The sequence below is a fragment of the Terrapene carolina genome, unplaced genomic scaffold, assembly GCF_002925995.2.
Source record: "Terrapene carolina triunguis isolate 2854851 unplaced genomic scaffold, T_m_triunguis-2.0 Scaffold242, whole genome shotgun sequence".
Taxonomy (NCBI): Eukaryota; Metazoa; Chordata; order Testudines; family Emydidae; genus Terrapene; species Terrapene triunguis.
The window spans coordinates 4478414-4496762 of NW_020664593.1; positions in this window are offsets into that span (position 1 = coordinate 4478414).

The window sequence follows — 18349 nt, forward strand, 5'->3', positions numbered from 1 at the left end:
TGTGCCTGAGTACACCAAATCCCTAGGGTGCCAATAGCTTGCCAGGTGTACCACAACTCAGAGGCACGCACTGTAGATGCTTCGGCAGCTAGGCCTTGTAGGCGGGTGGGTCCCAATAGCCACTCTGAGACATGGCTAAGGGAAAGGTTGTTTTACTAGGGCTGGTGGGAAAGGTTACAAATACCCAGAGGCTTAAACAGTTACTGTTCTAAATGTGCAACAGCGGTTCCTGTTTGGATCCCCGTGGTAGTCCGACTGAGAGTCAGGGCTCTACAGGGCTACTGCCCTGGGGTGCCCTATCGAGTCAAGTCTCTATTCAAAGCAAATTGGGGTTTTGCAGGTTTCTAAGTCAGTCTCAGTTAGTATCTTTCACCAGGCCCCACTGCACTTTCTCCCTGACCAGCTGCTGCTGCTCCCCCATAAATCCCACACTGAGCTGCACCTAGCTGTGATGTCCAGCAGTCACAGCCTGTTTCCCATGTGGCTCTGCATTCATTCCTGTCTCCAGCCTCTCTCCTGCTCCCATGCGATTGCTGCTTCAGCTTCCTTGCAGCTCCCCTTGCCATGTGCTACCCCTCCCAAACAGAGCCTGGCCACTTCTGGCTCAGGACCTTTCCCCTTACCTGGCCAGAGGAAAGGGAAGCGCAGTGGCAAGTGGACTGATGGGAGTGGTAGTCCTGTACTGAGCAAACCGATGTAGCTGCGCTGCTGTAAGATCGCTCGTGTAGCCGCTCCATGCTGATGTGAGAGAGCTCTACCGTTGACATCATAAAAGCACCCCAATGAGTGGCGGTAGCTATGCACACACTACCACTTATGCCAGTGAAATTTATGTCACTCAGGGGTGTGTTTTTTCAAAACCCTGAACAACATATATTTTGCCGACATAAATGTTAGTGTAGAGATGGCCTAAGATGGACGTGCTGTGAGAGCTCACAGTGAGATAGAGGTGCTGGAGCCTGAAGGCCCAGTGTTGGAGTGGGAAAGCGACACAGCTCACCCTTGTAAAAAGTATTGATCCTTGGAATCTAGCACCCTTAAAGAGTTACTCCCCACCAAAAAGGTGGGGGGCAATAGACAGACAGATGGGCCCTAACACTATTTCCTTCCCCTGCTTCTATTGACAGGGAGCTCAGACACAAGACTCACCAATCAGGCTTTCCCAGTTATGGATGGCGCACTTTATAATCTCCTCTCCTATCTCTGGATGTGCCTCCAGCAACTCCTTCAATTCATCACCAGACAGTGAGAATAAATGGCACATGGTGAGAACTGTGACAGTCATACTCCGAGCACACTCCTTAAATAGGAAGATCTCTGCACAGAAAGATGTGAGGAAGGAATTAAGGTTCTCCCTGTTCTCAGTTCTGGTACCTGGCACAACAGCAATCTGGAGCAGTAACTACAGGGAAAGTCCTGCTCAGCCCACACGTGCAGCCCTGGGATGGAGCATGCTGAGTAGCATTGTGGGGATGGTGCATGTGCAGTCTGGTAGGAACTAGGGGCTGTGAGAGGCTGAAGCAGCTCAGTGGAGAGGGAATCAATGTAGCAGTCAAACTCTAACAAGTCTCTTTTGAGCATATGCAAATTGCAGTTTTTCAGAAGGCTCAAAACTTGGCCAAATTTGGATCAGTTTTCATGGGTCCAGCAAAAGCACATCCCTGACACTAGGGTGACCTCTCTTGCCAAATTTCAAGTCCCTGCTCCAAAGCATGAAGATGTTAGAGTGTCTAAAAAAAAAAGTTTCTTACAATGATTTTGTTAACATGGGCAAAGCAACATATTTTCTCAAATCCCATTCGTGGAATGGCTGAACCATTTTTGCTGAAACTAAAAAATCACAATAATTGACCAAGGGATTCAGGGACAGGAATAAAACCTAAAACTTCCTCTAACTAATTATTTTGTAATTTACTAGATTTCAGTTGACATTGCCCCTTTAAGCTCAAGACTGTTTTCTCTGCCCAGAGCAATGTAGCGACTTATGTGCATCTATTTAGGATTCTAGGGTCAATAAGTAATGAGGTCAAGCAGTGTCTGCCCCATTGCAGGGCAAAGGCAGATGAGGAGACCTACATTATGGCCCAAAGACGTCCTCATGTGGGGGTTGTAGACCTCAGAATACTGGTCCCAGCATTGCAATGCTCCATTCTGATCCAAGAGTAAAGCCTTTCTGTTTGAAATGGAATATTATAGGCAGAAATCTCAGAGGGCGGCATCTCTATTTTAAAATGAAGGTGCACCTGCATCTTAGCAGTTTCCCTTGGGCTTCTGATAAATTGAAAACATGGCCACTGATTGGGCAGAATTTGGGTGTCTCGTTTGCTCTAGACTAACACTAGGAAAACTATTATCAAAACAGGCAGAAAAACCTCCAAAGTAATCTCCAGCCTTCAGTTCTTTTGTCATGGACTTGCTCTCTACGAGGACTCTCCCATATTCAAGAAAGTACATCCTATCTCCATAGGAGCCCTCTACTATGATAACCTCTCTAGGCTGGAACAGTTCAATATTGAGATGCATAATCACTGCATTCAGGAAGTTCAGATCACAGTGCTGGAACAGTGGCACTTTCTTCACCAGCCTGGCACAGAGATGGTGCTTCACCTCCTGAATAGATAATGCAAAAGCAAATGGTCAGATGAGCTAGTGTAGGAAATAAAGGGGTAAGTTAGTTTGAAATGTAAAAAATATATGTTTTTATAAGGCCATGTAAAGTGCAGGCAGGGCCGTCCCTAGCCATTTTGGGCCCTACGCCCGTGGGGGGGCTGTGTGGGGACCCAGGCCTCCGTGGGGGGGCTGGACCCAGGCCTCCGTGGGGGCGGGGGGAGGCTGGCCCCAGGCCTCCACGAGGAGAGGGCTGGGGGGCAGGGGGAAACCGCCCCACTGGCTCCAACCCGTTCCACTCTGCTCCCTGGCTCCCAGCCTTGGGGGGCAGAGGGGAACAGCCCCCCAGCACTCGCCAGCTGGGAGCCAGGGGAGTAGAGCAGGCTGGGTCTGGGTCACTCCACTTACCATGCGGTGAGTGCAGGCCCGTCCCCTGCAGCAGTCCTCAGGGGAGTGGGGGCGGGCCTGGGGCGGAGCAGGGGCAGGAAGAGGCGGGGCGGGGGCGGAGCAGGGGTGGAGTAGGGGCAGGGCTGGAGAGGAGCAGGGGCCGGTGGCATGGGGAAGAGGTGGAGCAGGGGCTGGAGCAGTATGGGTAAGGATGACCCTGAGTGCAGGTCTGTTAGCAGTCATGGGAAGGCCTTGAAAGAAAATGGCTTAATTGGGAATGCTGGACCTGAAAGGTAATTGATAAAATAGAAGGAAGAAGCAGCCCCAATTGTCAGAGGTAGTTAATAATGAGAAAGGATTGTGCACCATGAACCAGCAATGTTCCCAAACCGTCCAAAACCTGTTTAGTTAGCTAAGTTTTTCATAGATTCATAGATTCTAGGACTGGAAGGGACCTCGAGAGGTCATCGAGTCCAGTCCCCTGCCCGCATGGCAGGACCAAATACTGTCTAGACCATCCCTGATAGACATTTATCTAACCTACTCTTAAATATCTCCAGAGATGGAGATTCCACAACCTCCCTAGGCAATTTATTCCAGTGTTTAACCACCCTGACAGTTAGGAACTTTTTCCTAATGTCCAACCTAGACCTCCCTTGCTGCAGTTTAAGCCCATTGCTTCTTGTTCTATCCTCAGAGGCTAAGGTGAACAAGTTTTCTCCCTCCTCCTTATGACACCCTTTTAGATACCTGAAAACTGCTATCATGTCCCCTCTCAGTCTTCTCTTTTCCAAACTAAACAAACCCAATTCTTTCAGCCTTCCTTCACAGGTCATGTTCTCAAGACCTTTAATCATTCTTGTTGCTCTTCTCTGGACCCTTTCCAATTTCTCCACATCTTTCTTGAAATGCGGTGCCTAGAACTGGACACAATACTCCAGCTGAGGCCTAACCAGAGCAGAGTAGAGCGGAAGAATGACTTCTTGTGTCTTGCTCACAACACACCTGTTAATGCATCCCAGAATCACGTTTGCTTTTTTGCAACAGCATCACACTGTTGACTCATATTTAGCTTGTGGTCCACTATAACCCCTTGATCCCTTTCTGCCGTACTCCTTCCTAGACAGTCTCTTCCCATTCTGTATGTGTGAAACTGATTTTTTCTTCCTAAGTGGAGCACTTTGCATTTGTCTTTGTTAAACTTCATCCTGTTTAACTCAGACCATTTCTCCAATTTGTCCAGATCATTTTGAATTATGACCCTGTCCTCCAAAGCAGTTGCAATCCCTCCCAGTTTGGTATCATCCGCAAACTTAATAATTGTACTTTCTATACCAATATCTAAGTCGTTAATGAAGATATTGAACAGAGCCGGTCCCAAAACAGACCCCTGCGGAACCCCACTCGTTATGCCTTTCCAGCAGGATTGGGAACCATTAATAACAACTCTCTGAGTACGGTTATCCAGCCAGTTATGCACCCACCTTATAGTAGCCCCATCTAAATTGTATTTGCCTAGTTTGTCGATAAGAATATCATGCGAGACCGTATCAAATGCCTTACTAAAGTCTAGGTATACCACATCCACAGCTTCTCCCTTATCCACAAGACTCGTTATCCTATCGAAGAAAGCTATCAGATTGGTTTGACATTATTTGTTCTTTACAAATCCATGCTGGCTATTCCCTATCACCTTACCACCTTCCAAGTGTTTGCAGATGATTTCCTTAATTACTTGCTCCATTATCTTCCCTGGCACAGAAGTTAAACTAACTGGTCTGTAGTTTCCTGGGTTGTTTTTATTTCCCTTTTTATAGATGGGCACTATATTTGCCCTTTTCCAGTCTTCTGGAAACTCTCCCGTCTCCCATGATTTTCCAAAGATAATAGCTAGAGGCTCAGATACCTCCTCTATTAGCTCCTTGAGTATTCTAGGATGCATTTCATCAGGCCCTGGTGACTTGCAGGCATCTAACTTTTCTAAGTGATTTTTAACTTAGTAAGAGGCAATAACATCATTTGTTTATTAAAGGGTATAAAAGGGTGAATTCTTGGAGGGTTCATTGCTAATACCTGTCTGACCCAGTTAGCGGCGACCAATATGGATCTAAGCACCCTGACTTTAGCCTTTTTGTAAGTATTTTAATCAAATGCTTATAACTGTTTTTATATGGTTTGGAATGTAGTAAATTACTTATTATTTAGGCTATTAGACTGCAATGAGTTGGTTCAACTGCTCGTTTTGGGGGATTTAAACCTTCTGTCCTCCCCTTGAGGTGAACGAACCCTGATTGTCAGTCAGATTACTTGAATCTCTATACTTTACACACATCTCCATTCAGACAAACAAGACATTTACTGAAGGGTTTAATGCAGTGGTTCTCAACCAGAGGTACGTGTATCCCTGGGGGTATGCAGAGGTCTTCCAGGGAGTACATCAACTCATCTATATATTTGCCTAGTTCAGTGTTTCTCAACCTGGGAGTCACGACCCCCAGGGGGGTTGCAGGTTGGGTTTACGGGGGGTCACAAGTGCAGAGCCGGTGTTAGGGAGTGGCAAGCAGAGTTATTGCCCAGGGTCCCATGAAGTCACAGGGGGCCCCATGAAGCTAAGTTACATGCTTCAGCCCTGGGTGGCAGGGCTTGGGCTTCAGGTACATTGAAATGTAAGTACAATATTTATATTCCAATTTATTTTATGATTACATAGTAAAAATGAGAAAGTAAGCAATTTTTCAGTAATAGTGTACTGTGACACTTTTTTTATTTTTATGTTTGATTTTGTAAGCAAATAGTTTTTAAGTGAGGTGAAAGTTGAGGTATGCAAAACAAATCAGACTCCTGAAAGGGGTACCACAGTCTGGAAAGGTTGAGAACCTCTGGTTTAATGGAAGTAACTATATTCATGCCAGGTCTGATTCAGACAATGCTGCCAAACCTGCAGATGTAGGAAGCTGTAGGTTGTAAAAGCCCCACTTGTCATATACTCCTTGTACATGGTAGGTTGCAGGGCTGCTATTAGTAGGTCAGGCCTTTGTACTAGATATGGACTAATTACAGAGCTTTCATCCCAGAGAGATACATGAGACATGTTCACTTTAAGATACTACCAGGAATGACTGTTCTCAGCTCAGGTAGGGTATGTTACACACAGCACCACCTAGTGGCCGGACAGCATAATACAGTTTAGCATTCCTTTACATCTCCCCCTTTAAGTTTTACATTTCTACCATTTACAAAAGTTTTCAAAATGTACATTATCATCTTTAAAGTTCAGTACATATCACTCTGTTAAGTGTCTCTAAATCATACTGGTTTTCTAATTACACAACCCAGCGCATAAAGACTGGGTTGTCTCGCTGTCTCTGGTCATTTGGAATCCTTGTACCTGCTTCTTCTCATTTTGCATTCACCATCTGTAGAGTTTGCTTCATTGCTTTTTCCTTCTGAGGAACAAATTGTAGATGTTGACAATTTCTGTTGAACTCTCCACTGTCAGTCTCACTCACATATGATCCGGACAATGAATTATTTTTCTTTACAACAGCTGGATCTGTCCATTCTTTTTCTCTATCCAGTTTGACACAAAGATGGTCACCAGGTTCTATATCGTCAATTCTTTAACTGAGTGACGTTTGTTACAAAAATATCTGTAAGTTCTTTTTAACTTTTTATCAGATTTGGCTACTCACTTCATGTCTGGCCACTTTGGAGATACCATATCTGGCAGTTTCCAAAGTCAGAACAGTAGTTCTGAGTTGTCTTCCCATCAGGTGTTGTGCTGGACTATATCCAATAGCCGCTATTGCTGTTGATCCATAGCTCAGAAGAGCAAGGAATGGATCTTCCTTCTGTAGGGTTTTCTTGGCTGTTTATATAGCTCTTTCAACCTCTACACTCATTTGTGGGTAATGTGGGCTGCTAGTAATATGATCAAAATCATATTTTGCTCAGAATGACAATTTCCACTGTTATTTGTCACTAGTTGTTCTGGAATACCGAAATTTTAAAAAGTGTACTTCAGTTTCTCAATAACACTGCAACATATTATGTCTTTCAAGTACATTATTTCTATATACCTGGAAAAATAGTTCACTACAACCAGATAATGATGTCCTCTGAATTTGCATAAACCTGCAGCTAATCTCTTCCAAGGTCTGTCTGGCAGAGGTGTTGTTCTCACAGGTTCTTTGCATAGTGTTGGTCTGTTAGCTCTGCAATGTTCTGTGCAGATACTTCTTTATGTCCTTGCTGATACCTGGCCACTACCCTGACTGGGTGGCCTGTTCATGACATTACGGCTATGTCTATATTTACAAGCTTACAGCGGCACAGCTGTACCCACACAGCTGTGTCGCTGTAAGAGCGCTCATGTAGCTGCATTATGCTGACAGGAGAGAGCTCTCCCACTGACATAGTGCTGTGCACACGAGGGCTTATGCCAGCAAAACTTATGTGGCTCGGGGTGTGTTTTTTTCACACCTCTGAGTGACAAAAGTATTGCCAACATAAGTGCTATTGTAGACATGGCCTTAGTTAATCCTTAATATCCTTCATGGATGAGGGTTAGGATTTCTCCTCTCGTTTCATTTGGAATTATGATGCAATCATCTTTAATCATGAGCCCATTTGACTCACTTAATTATCCACATACCGCAAAGTAATCTCTCTTCACTTCCTTTGAGTCCTTTAGATTCTTGGGCCAGCCAGCCCTAATGTAACTTAGAACTTCTTGAGGTTATGTGTCTTTCAAGGTTGCTTTTAGTAGTTGGAGTAGTCTCTTTTCTGACACTGGTCTCTATATGTCCACAGCATCCACGTATGCCTGTACGACATCTTTGAGCTCATGGGTAGTCAAATATGATGCTGGGATTCATGACAGAGTATCTGCTACTACCAGATTTTTCCCAGGAACACATTTAACATTTGGGTTGAATTGCATTAACCTTATCAATAGACACTGGCATCTCAGCGGTGCTTCATCCAGGTCTTTTCCACTCCCTTTCTCTCTAGCCTGGATTTGTCAGGCGTCAGCTTCCAGTCATTGGAATTAATTGAGATTCACCACCCCCCTGCTCTCAGAAATCTCCTCCCACATAGGTCCCGACAGCCCACAACTTTGAAAACTGCCATTGAGCATTCCCTGGCCAACTACTCTTTGTTTTATCCTCAACAATGGAAAATGAACACTACTAAAATGTCTGAGTCACCTAAGCCAACAAGTAGCAGGCACGTGGGATTGCACGTTCCAGGCTCTGATGGCGCATGAGGTAAGTTCGGGTTGTGCAGCCGGAGTAACATGCGTGCCCTCACGCCCATCACGCAAGCCCCTGACCCCGCTCTCCGGTCGGAGCGGGGCAATGGAGTTCAAGGACCAGATTAAAAGGTCTGAAGGGCCAGATGCGGCCCACGGGCCATAGTTTGCTCACCCCTGGTCTCGACTAACTGATACACTTAGAACTTGATTGGTTGGATATATCAAAATATCATCCATGAAGACGACAACAGCATTTATGTTCATTAATGGTTCTGCCATCTTTCTTTGGACAATATCCAGGTGCACTGGTAATCCTGAAAGGTAATCTTTAAAAGCAAAATCTCCCAAAGAAATGTAATCAGTTTAGCACTCTCTTTGGCTAAAGGAATTTGCCAGAATCTGCTTGAGGCATCCATCTTGGAAAACGCTGTAGCTCCTTTCACTTTGCGGATGAAGTCATTCAGTATTGGGAGGATATATTTTTCTCTCATAACTGCTTCATTAAGTCTTTTAAGAGCCACACAGATTCATATTTTTCCATTTTTCTGTATAACCAGTACTAATGGGGCACACCATGCTACTGGCTCAGAGATAATCTTGGTTATGCCAATCTGTTCCATTCTCTTTAACTCAGTTTCCACTTTATGAAGCAACAGGATCAGCATCCTGCCAGGTATATGTACACTATATGGTTCAGCATTGTCTCTTAAGGTTATTTGTACTGGATCTCCTTTCAATAGTTCAAGATCACCAACTGCTTCATTGAGTTCTTCCACCTTTCTCAGTAGGCCCATCGTGGCTGTCAAGTTGCAGCTGTGAAGGTGTGGGTTTTCGATCCTTTGATCACATACACCCTGAGTGCAAAGATTTTGTCTGTGTAGGTTGTTTCTGTGGTGAGCAGGCTCATGCAGTTCAGAATACCTCCAGCGCTAGTCAGGGCTGTGTCTGGTGATTTCAGCTCTGAGAAGGGTTGAAGGTGATTGTAACTCCCTTCTGAGTCTGCTCCTGAGTCAATTTTAAAGTCAATAGTCTTTCCTTGAAAGACTCCAGGCAGGCTCTGTGTTATCACACATGACAGGTCCCAGAAACAATGGCTCCCTGGCTGCCTTAATGTGAGAAACAGCTGCAAAATGTCCATATTTTGTGAATTTATTACATCTTGCACCTTTGGCTGCACATACATCTCTTGGGCATTTAGTCTGAAAGGCTTTGCGGTTAGCCTGAGAGTTCTCTCTCCTTGCCTCAGGGGTTGTATAATAATAACAACTTTTAGAATTCATGCTGTGCCTGTTTACAGATGGTTTTTCAGGTTCGTTGAGTTTGTTTTGCTGCTTCATAAGTTCGCACTGCTTTGTTATTTGAATAGCTGTGTGTGGGTTAAGTCTGTTTTTAACTGGAGCTGCTGTGAGAGACTTTTGTCTATATGGCCAATAGTCAATCTGTTTCTCATATTTTAATGTTTTACAGTTCCAAAATCAGTTTTCTGCCAATGCCTTCAAAGCCCTGACAAAAGATTCAAACAGGTTCCCCTGTTTCCTGAATTTTCTGGTGAAACTGCCTTTTCATAAACCATATTTCTCTGAGGTATAAAGTATGCATCAAACATAGCCAGAACTCTATCACAGTTATATTAGTGACTGTTGTCAGTAAAGGCAAAGGTTTTAAAGATATGCTCTGCCTGCTTCCCCATAGCATAAATAAAAGATGATAGCTTTATATCTCCACTTTCCTGGTGGAGTTTAATAGCAATGCAAAATCTTGCAAAATGCTGCTTCCAGTCTGTCCAAGCTGAAGTTCTCTGGGGCACTGAAGAGAGGCATGTTGATGTGATCCATTCTGCAGCCTTTCTTGCTTTATTTAACCCCCTTCTGTTTGCAATCTTTGTTGCTACCTTACTTCTGTTTCTGTTCTCCTCTGGCACAAGTTAGGCTGCCTTTACTTCTGACACCATGTACATGTAGGTTGCAGGACTGCTACTAGCAGGTCAGGCTCTTGCACTAGATATAGACTGGCTACAGAGCTTCCATCCCAGAGAGATACACAAGATATGTTCCCTTTAAGATACTTGAATACCCGCGAGGTATGGCTGGTCTCAGCTCAGGTAAGGTATATGTATGCAGGGCCAGCTCCAGGCACCAGCTTCTCAAGCAGGTGCTTGGGGCGGCCGCTCCGGAGAGGGGCGGCACGTCCAGGTATTCGGCGGCAATTCGGTGGACGGTCCCTCACTCCGCCTGGGAGTGAAGGACCTCCCGCCGAATTGCCGCCGCAAATCGCGATCACGGCTTTTTTGTTGTTGTTGTTGTTGTTGTTGTTTTGGCTGCTTGGGGCAGCCAAAACTCTGGAGCCGGCCCTGTATGTATGTATAGCTATCTATCTATCTATACTGCACTGAACAGTATAATACAGTTTAGCATTCCATACACCACTCCCCTAGGGACAGATTGAAATGCTAGTGGCAAAGGCAATGCCTGGGAGGGGCAAGAAGGGTCACATGCCCCTCCCCAGATGCCTGAGGGGGGCCCATTTAACAGGGAACTGCAGCAGCGAAAGCAGCAGAACATGGGGCCACCCGGCAGCCCCACACCCAGCAGCTCCTCCGGCATGACTGTACCACCCCAGCCCTTCCACACAGCTGTGTCTCCTGTTTGGGGTCTGTACAGCCATGCTGGAAGACAGGGCTGGGGGCGGTACAGCTGTGCCTGGAAGAGCTGCCGGCATGGGGCCGCTGGGCACCCCCATGTTCTGCTCCTTTCGTCACTGCGGTTCCCAGGACAGCCCTGCAGTTCAAAAATCGGTATCTAGTACAGCAGGAGGACAGAGCCTCCCCTCCCCCCAGGTAACATGGGATGGGGAGGGGACAGGGAGAGTGCGGGGCCCCCACGCTGGGGGGTGGGGTGGTGAGGAGTCATGTGGGGGGGTCACGTGCCCCCCCTTTAGCTGGTGCCCTCCTTTGTGTCCCTCCCATGAGTTGCTGTCCATTGCTACAAGTTGTTTCATGCTGATTAAGGCTACATCTACGCTTCAAGCTGGGGGTGTAATTGCTTGCTCGAGAAGATATACCCATGCTCTGATTGAACTAGCATGCTAAAAATAGACCATAGACATCATATACGCAAGGGCTAGCCGCCTCCAATACATACCTGTCCAAGACGCTAGGCATGTACTAGGGTTAATTAGCCCCTTCTGCTATGGCACTCTATTTTTGCGTGCTAGCTCTGATTGAGCTAGCACAGGTATGTTTTCTCGAGTAGGCAATTATCCCCAGCTCCAAGTGTAGACTTTCCCTAAGAGGTCTGAGGCAGGCTCTCTCTCTTACCTCTTTCGGAGGCTCTGACATCTCATTGAGGATTTCCTCTTCATTGTACCACCTTCCCTGGTACCGGATATGATAGTAGATAAAAATCCGTTGGGCAAATCCTGTGGTAGCTTTCAGTATGACATATATCCAGCCTTACACAAAGTGGTATTTAATTAGGCAAATAAAACTTTTCAAAATCTCTAATGCCCCACTATAGGAAGGCACTTAAGCATATGCCTTTAAGTATGGGAGTAGTCCCATTTACTTCATGGGACTACTCATGTGCTTAAGTACCTGCCTGGATCAGGGCCTTAGAAAGTCCTTACTTTGTATAAATTGCAATATCTGACACCCTACAGATATGTTTTCCTGAGACCATGTTTTACAACCTTTTATGAAATATGTTTTCTAACTTTAAAAAAAAAAAGACCCATTGGTACAGATTCTACTTTTAGTTCATTCCTGTCAAGAAACCTGATTGGTTTCAATGGAGTTAATGCAGATTTACACCAGTGTTAGAGGGATCAGAATCTCACCCAATAACTTTAAAGTTTGAGTCATCATTTCCATAAGTATATGACATCTTTTCCTCCGCCTCTCATTCCTCAAATAATACAAATCAGCAAGTAACAAATTAGGTGTGTCATGCTAGGCATGTGTTTTCATTATTATAGACCAGGGGTGGGCAAACTTTTTGGCCCAAGGGCCACATCTGGGAATAGAAATTGTATGGCGAGCCATAAATGCTCACAAAATTGGGGTTGGGGTGCGGTGGGGCTGCGGGCTCTGGTTGGGGGTGCGGGCTCCAGGGTGGGACCAGAAATGAGGCATTCTGGGTGTTGGAGGGGGCTCTGGGCTTGGGCGGGGGAGTTGGGTGCGGGGCGGGTGTGCGGGCTCTGGAGTGGGGATGTGGGGTTTGCAGTGCAGGAGGGTGCTCTGGGCAGGGATCGAGGAGTTTGGAGGGCAGGAGGGGAATCAGGGCTGGGGCAGGGGTTTGGGGTGTGAGAAGGAGTGCAGGCTCTGGCTGGGGGTGCGGACTCTGGAGTGGGGCTGGGGATGAGGGTTTTCAGGTGCAGGAAGGTGCTCCAGGCTGGGATCGGGTGTGGTAGTTTTCGGACTGCTACCCCAACACGTTGGTATGTATTGCAATAAACTGGCCTCAGCCTTGAGTCTGTGAACTAAAATCAATGCGTGGGTGACTTTTTCCACGACAGGCTATATCAGAGTATAAATGAGAGCAGAATATAGCACAAAGCATGCATATGTTCATATCCCTTCTCCATCTGGCCCCTCCCCCAATTAATACTGACAAATTTATGAATATGTTGATCACAAACTTTAAATGTTTTGTTCTATTATATATTTAATTTCAGTTTGCTATGAGAGTAGTCCTTTAGTGTGGAACAGTACTTCATATTTGTGATAAATGTGTTTAAAAAAAACAACATATGCCCCCTGTTTGAAACCTTTCTGCAGAGAAAAGCAGATATTCTTAGCATTTACTTCTATCCCACTGGAATAAATCAGAGGTAACGCCACTGAAGTCAAGGGAGTGACACTGATGCAAAAGGAGAATCTGGCTCTAAATACTATATTTTTTAAAAAAAGTTTGATCATTTCAAATCAAAGGAGCTATTCTGACTGTAGATTTATGGAAGTAAGGGTATGTCTACACTACGAGAGTAGTTCGATTTTACTTAAAGCGAATTTGTGGAACCGATATTACAAAGTCGAAAGTGTGTATCCACACTAAGGACAGTAATTCGACTTTGTGAGTCCACACTAACGGGGCAAGTGTCGACATTGGAAGTGGTGCACTGTGGGTAGCTATCCCACAGTTCCCGCAGTCCCCGCTGCCCACTGGAATTCTGGGTCGAGCCCCCAATGCCTGCTGGGGCAAAAAATGTGTCGAGGGTGGTTTTGGGTAACTGTCGTCATTCAACCCTCACTCCCGCCCTCCCTCCGTGAAAGCGCCGGTGGGCAATCAGTTCACGCACTTTTCTGGTGATTGACAGAGCGGACGCCACAGCACCACGAGCATAGAGCCCGCTGCGATCATCGCTGCAGTTATGGCCGTTGTCAACACCTCGCGCCTTATCATCCACCTTTTTCAGAGGCAGATGCTGAGAAATCGGGCGAGGAGGCTACGGCAGCGCGGTGAGGACATTAAGTCTGAGAGGGGCACAGACCTCTCACAAAGCACGGGACCCTGCGCCGTGGACAGCATGGTGGCAATGGGTCATGTTGATGCTGTGAAACGGCGATTCTGGGCCCGGGAAACAAGCACAGACTGGTGGGACTGCATAGTGCTGCAGGTCTGGGATGAATCACAGTGGCTGCGAAACTTTCGGATGCGGAAGGGAACTTTCCTGGAACTTTGTGAGTTGCTGTCCCCTGCCCTGAAGCGCAAGGACACCCGGATGCGAGCAGCCCTGACTGTCCAGAAGCGAGTGGCCACAGCCCTCTGGAAGCTTGCAACGCCAGACAGCTACCGGTCAGTCGCGAATCAATTTGGAGTGGGCAAATCTACCGTGGGGGTTGCTGTGATGCAAGTAGCCAATGCAATCGTTGAGCTACTGCTCTCAAAGGTAGTGACCCTGGGAAACGTGCAGGTGATCATAGATGGCTTCGCTGCGATGGGATTCCCAAACTGCGGTGGGGCTATAGATGGAACTCACATCCCTATCCTGGGACCGGACCACCAGGCCAGCCAGTACATTAACCAAAAGAGCTACTTTTCTATGGTGCTGCAAGCACTGGTGGACCATAGGGGACGTTTTACCAACATCAACGTCGGATGGCCGGGCAAGGTTCATGATGCTCGCGTTTTCAGGAACTCTGGTCTGTTTAGACGGCTGCAGGAAGGTATTTACTTCCTGGACCACAAAATAACTGTTGGGGATGTGGAGATGCCTATAGTGATCCTCGGGGACCCAGCCTACCCGCTAATGCCCTGGCTCATGAAGCCCTATACAGGCGCCCTGGACAGTGAAAGAGAACTCTTCAACTACCGGCTGAGAAAGTGCAGAATGGTGGTGGAGTGTGCTTTTGGACGTCTGAAGGGGAGATGGAGAAGCTTACTGACTTGCTCTGATCTCAGTGAAACCAATATCCCCATTGTTATTGCAGCTTGCTGTGTGCTACACAATCTCTGTGAGAGCAAGGGGGAGACGTTTATGGTTGGGTGGGAGGTTGAGGCAAATCGCCTGGCTGCTGATTACGCCCAGCCAGACACCCGGGCGATTAGAAGAGCCCAGCGGGACGCGCTGTGCATCCGGGAAGCTTTGAAAGCTAGGTTCCAGAGTGACCAGGGTAACCTGTGACTATTACGTTTTTTTAAACAGAAGCTGAACCTGCCCCGTTTCTTTACCCAGTTAATGTTGACTATCCTCTCCAGTTACCAACCCCCTTCCAACACACCTTTAAAAATAAAATAAATGAAACTTTGTTCATTAACACCGTTTTCTTTATTAAGGATTTCGCGGTAAAGGGTTGAAACTGGGACGCAGACTGTGGTGGGGAGCGGGTGTAGTGATGGAAAGGACGCTTCTAAACTCGAGGAATGACAGGCTCCTGCTCCTAGAGCGGTCTGCAGTGGTGGACTGGTTGTTTCAACGGAGCCTGCCACCCCTCCTTTTCGGGACTCTGTGTGTGGGGGCTATGTGACTTTGTGGCGGGGGAGGGCGGTTACAGATCCCCTGCTGCGTGGCTCTGTCATCGAGGCTAAGGACCGCTGCATAAGATCTGTAACCGCCCTCCCCAGCCACAAACTCACATAGCCCCCACACCCAGAACATGAAAACCACCCCTCAGACTGACCAGTGCCTAGTGACTGCAATGTGTGTGTGACCTTCTGCTGAACCTGCCCCCGTGTCTGTACCCTGATAAAGGTGACTGTCCTCTCCAATTACCAACCCCCTTCCCCCCCTTCAAACACACTGTCCTCTAAAAGAACATGACGGAAACAGTAATTAACAGAAATGTATTTTTTATTAAGAACTACACAGTTAGGGGATGAAACTGGGACGGGGGCTTGGGTGAGGTGCATTTGGAGGGAAGGAAAGGACATATCAAATCTTTGGGAATGAGAGCCTTCTGTTACTTGAGCAGTCTTCAGGGGTGGCGTGACTGTTTTCACGGCCCCTCCCGCCCCTTCTTCTTGGGACTTTGGGTGAGGGGGGGATGGGACTTTGTGGCGGGGGAGGGCGGTTAGCGATAGAATACACCGGGGCTCTGTCCTCCTGCCTCCGGTCCTGCAGAACATCTACAAGGCACCGGAGCGTGTCCGTTTGCTCCCTCATTAGTCCAAGCAGCGTTTGAGTCACCTGCTGGTCTTCCTGCCGCCACCTGTCCTCCCGTTCGCTGTGTGATCGCTGGTATTGCGACATGTTCTCCCTCCACTGGGTCTGCTGTGCCGCCTCGGCTCGGGAACAGACCATAAGTTCTGAGAACATCTCGTCCCGTGTCCTTTTCTTTTGCCGCCTGATCTGCGCCAGCCTCTGGGAGGGGGATGCCGGGGTAGGTCGGGAGACACTCGCAGCTGTGGGATGGGAAAAAGGGAGTGAATTCCTCAAAAAGATACATTTTTGCAAACAATGAATATAGTCTTTCTCTGTGAACAAGACCATGCACAGTACCTATCACATGTGCACTCAGTACAAGGTCGAATTTTCTGTCTTCACATTGAGTGCCTGGGGTCTTGCTGTACAGATCACACAAGCGGGGCCGGACAACGGAATTCTGCTAGCAGGTGGCCATGGTAAGCCGTAGACTTTTGGTTGCTTAAAGCTTAATTTACAGCAGTGCCCTCCTTTCACGTTCCAAGCAATGCTCCTAGCGTTGGCCAGTTCCTGCTGCCGGCGATCCGGCCAGCATGAACTCTGCCCCTGTCCCACCCCCATCGCGGCTGTCCCTGGGAAAGATCCCTGCATGCTGCCGGCGAACCGCTCAGCAGGAACGGTTTGTCTCCTCGCCCCCACCGCATGGCTGTCCCCGGGAAAGATCCCTGCACGCTGCCGGCGAACCGCTCCGCATGAACGGTTCACCTCCCCGCCCCCACCGCGTGGCTGTAAACCACCGGTTACAGTTATTTAAAGGAACAGGCAATCAGTCCCCATACTAAAATTCCCCTAATTCAAAGCAGGTCACCGTGAGTGATATCACTCTGATGAGGATTACGGAGGCAGAGAAAGACCGCATGCTGCGTGAATGCCAGCAAACACCAGGGCCGTATGCCGCCATGCTTTGCCAGGCAATGATACCGGAGTACCTGCTGCTAGCCTGGCGCGGAAAAGTTTCCTACCATGGAGGAGGCAATAAGGCCGCGCTCCCCAGGAACCTGATGCAAAGGCTTTCACGTTACCTCCAGGAGAGCTTCGTGGAGATGTCCCAGGAGGATTTCTACTCTATCCCCAGATATGTTAACAGACTTTTCCAGTAGCTGCACTGGCAAGGACTAAAAAGTTAAGCGCCTAGGGCAAACTAATCATTAAAAACCCATTGCTAACATACCATGCCTATTCTATTCAAAATAAATGTTTAAAACACTTACCTACTGATGTTTCCCCTGATTCACGGTCTGAGTTACCGCCTTGGGAGGGTTGGTAGGGGATCTCCGTGAGGGTGATGAAGAGATCCTGGCTGTCGGGGAAATCAGCGTTGAAAGCGCTGTTGACTGCCTCGTCCTCCTCATCTCCTTCCTCATCTTCCCCATCCGCGAACATCTCCGAGGAAGCGTCCATCGACAATACCCCATCGTCAGAGTCCACGGACAGTGGTGGGGTAGTGGTGGTGGCCGCACCTAGAATGGAATGCAGTGCCTCGTAGAAACGGCATGTCTGGGGCTGGGATCCGGAGCGTCTGTTTGACTCTTTGGTCTTCTGGTACGCTTGTCTCAGCTCCTTGATTTTCACGCGGCACTGCATTGCATCCCAGCTGTATCCTCTCTCCGTCATGGCTTTTGAGATCTTCTCGTAGATCTTCGCATTACATCTTTTCGATCGCAGCTCTGAAAGCACGGACTCATCGCCCCACACAGCGATCAGATCCAAGACTTCCCGATCAGTCCATGCTGGGGCCCTCTTTCTATTCTGCGATTGCACGGCCATCTCTGCTGGAGAGCTCTGCATCGTTGCCAGTGCTGCTGAGCTCGCCACGATGTCCAAACAGGAAATGAGATTCAAACTGGCCAGACAGGAAAAGGAATTCAAATTTTCCCGGGGCTTTTCCTGTGTGGCTGGTCAGAGCATCCGAGCTTGGATTGCTGTCCAGAGCGTCAACAGAGTGGTGCACTGTGGGATAGATCCCAGAGCTATTAGCGTCGAATTCCGTCCACACTAACCCTAATTCGACATGGCCATGTCGAATTTAGCGCTACTCCCCTCGTCGGGGAGGAGTACAGAAATTGATTTAAAGAGACCTCTATGTCAAAATAAATAGCTTCGTTGTGTGGACGGGTGCAGGGTTAATTCAAGTTAACGCTGCTAAATTCGACATAACCTCCTAGTGTAGACTAGGCCTAAGAGGAAACTCTTAAATAGCTGAAATCACGGTTGGCCAATGCTAACGCATTTTGGTGTAATTTTCATGGTACTGTATGTTATTACGAGGAACAGGATGGAGTAACTGAAATCATATTTTGACTAAACAATATGTGGTTCTTTTATATTCATTTTTTATTCCCCTCCTGCCCTAACGCTAAGTGTTAAAATGGATACATTAACTTCTTTGTTAATACTCTAAAAAAAAAAAGGATGTACACTGAACATTTTCTCTCCTAGAGCATACTTTCAGCAATAACA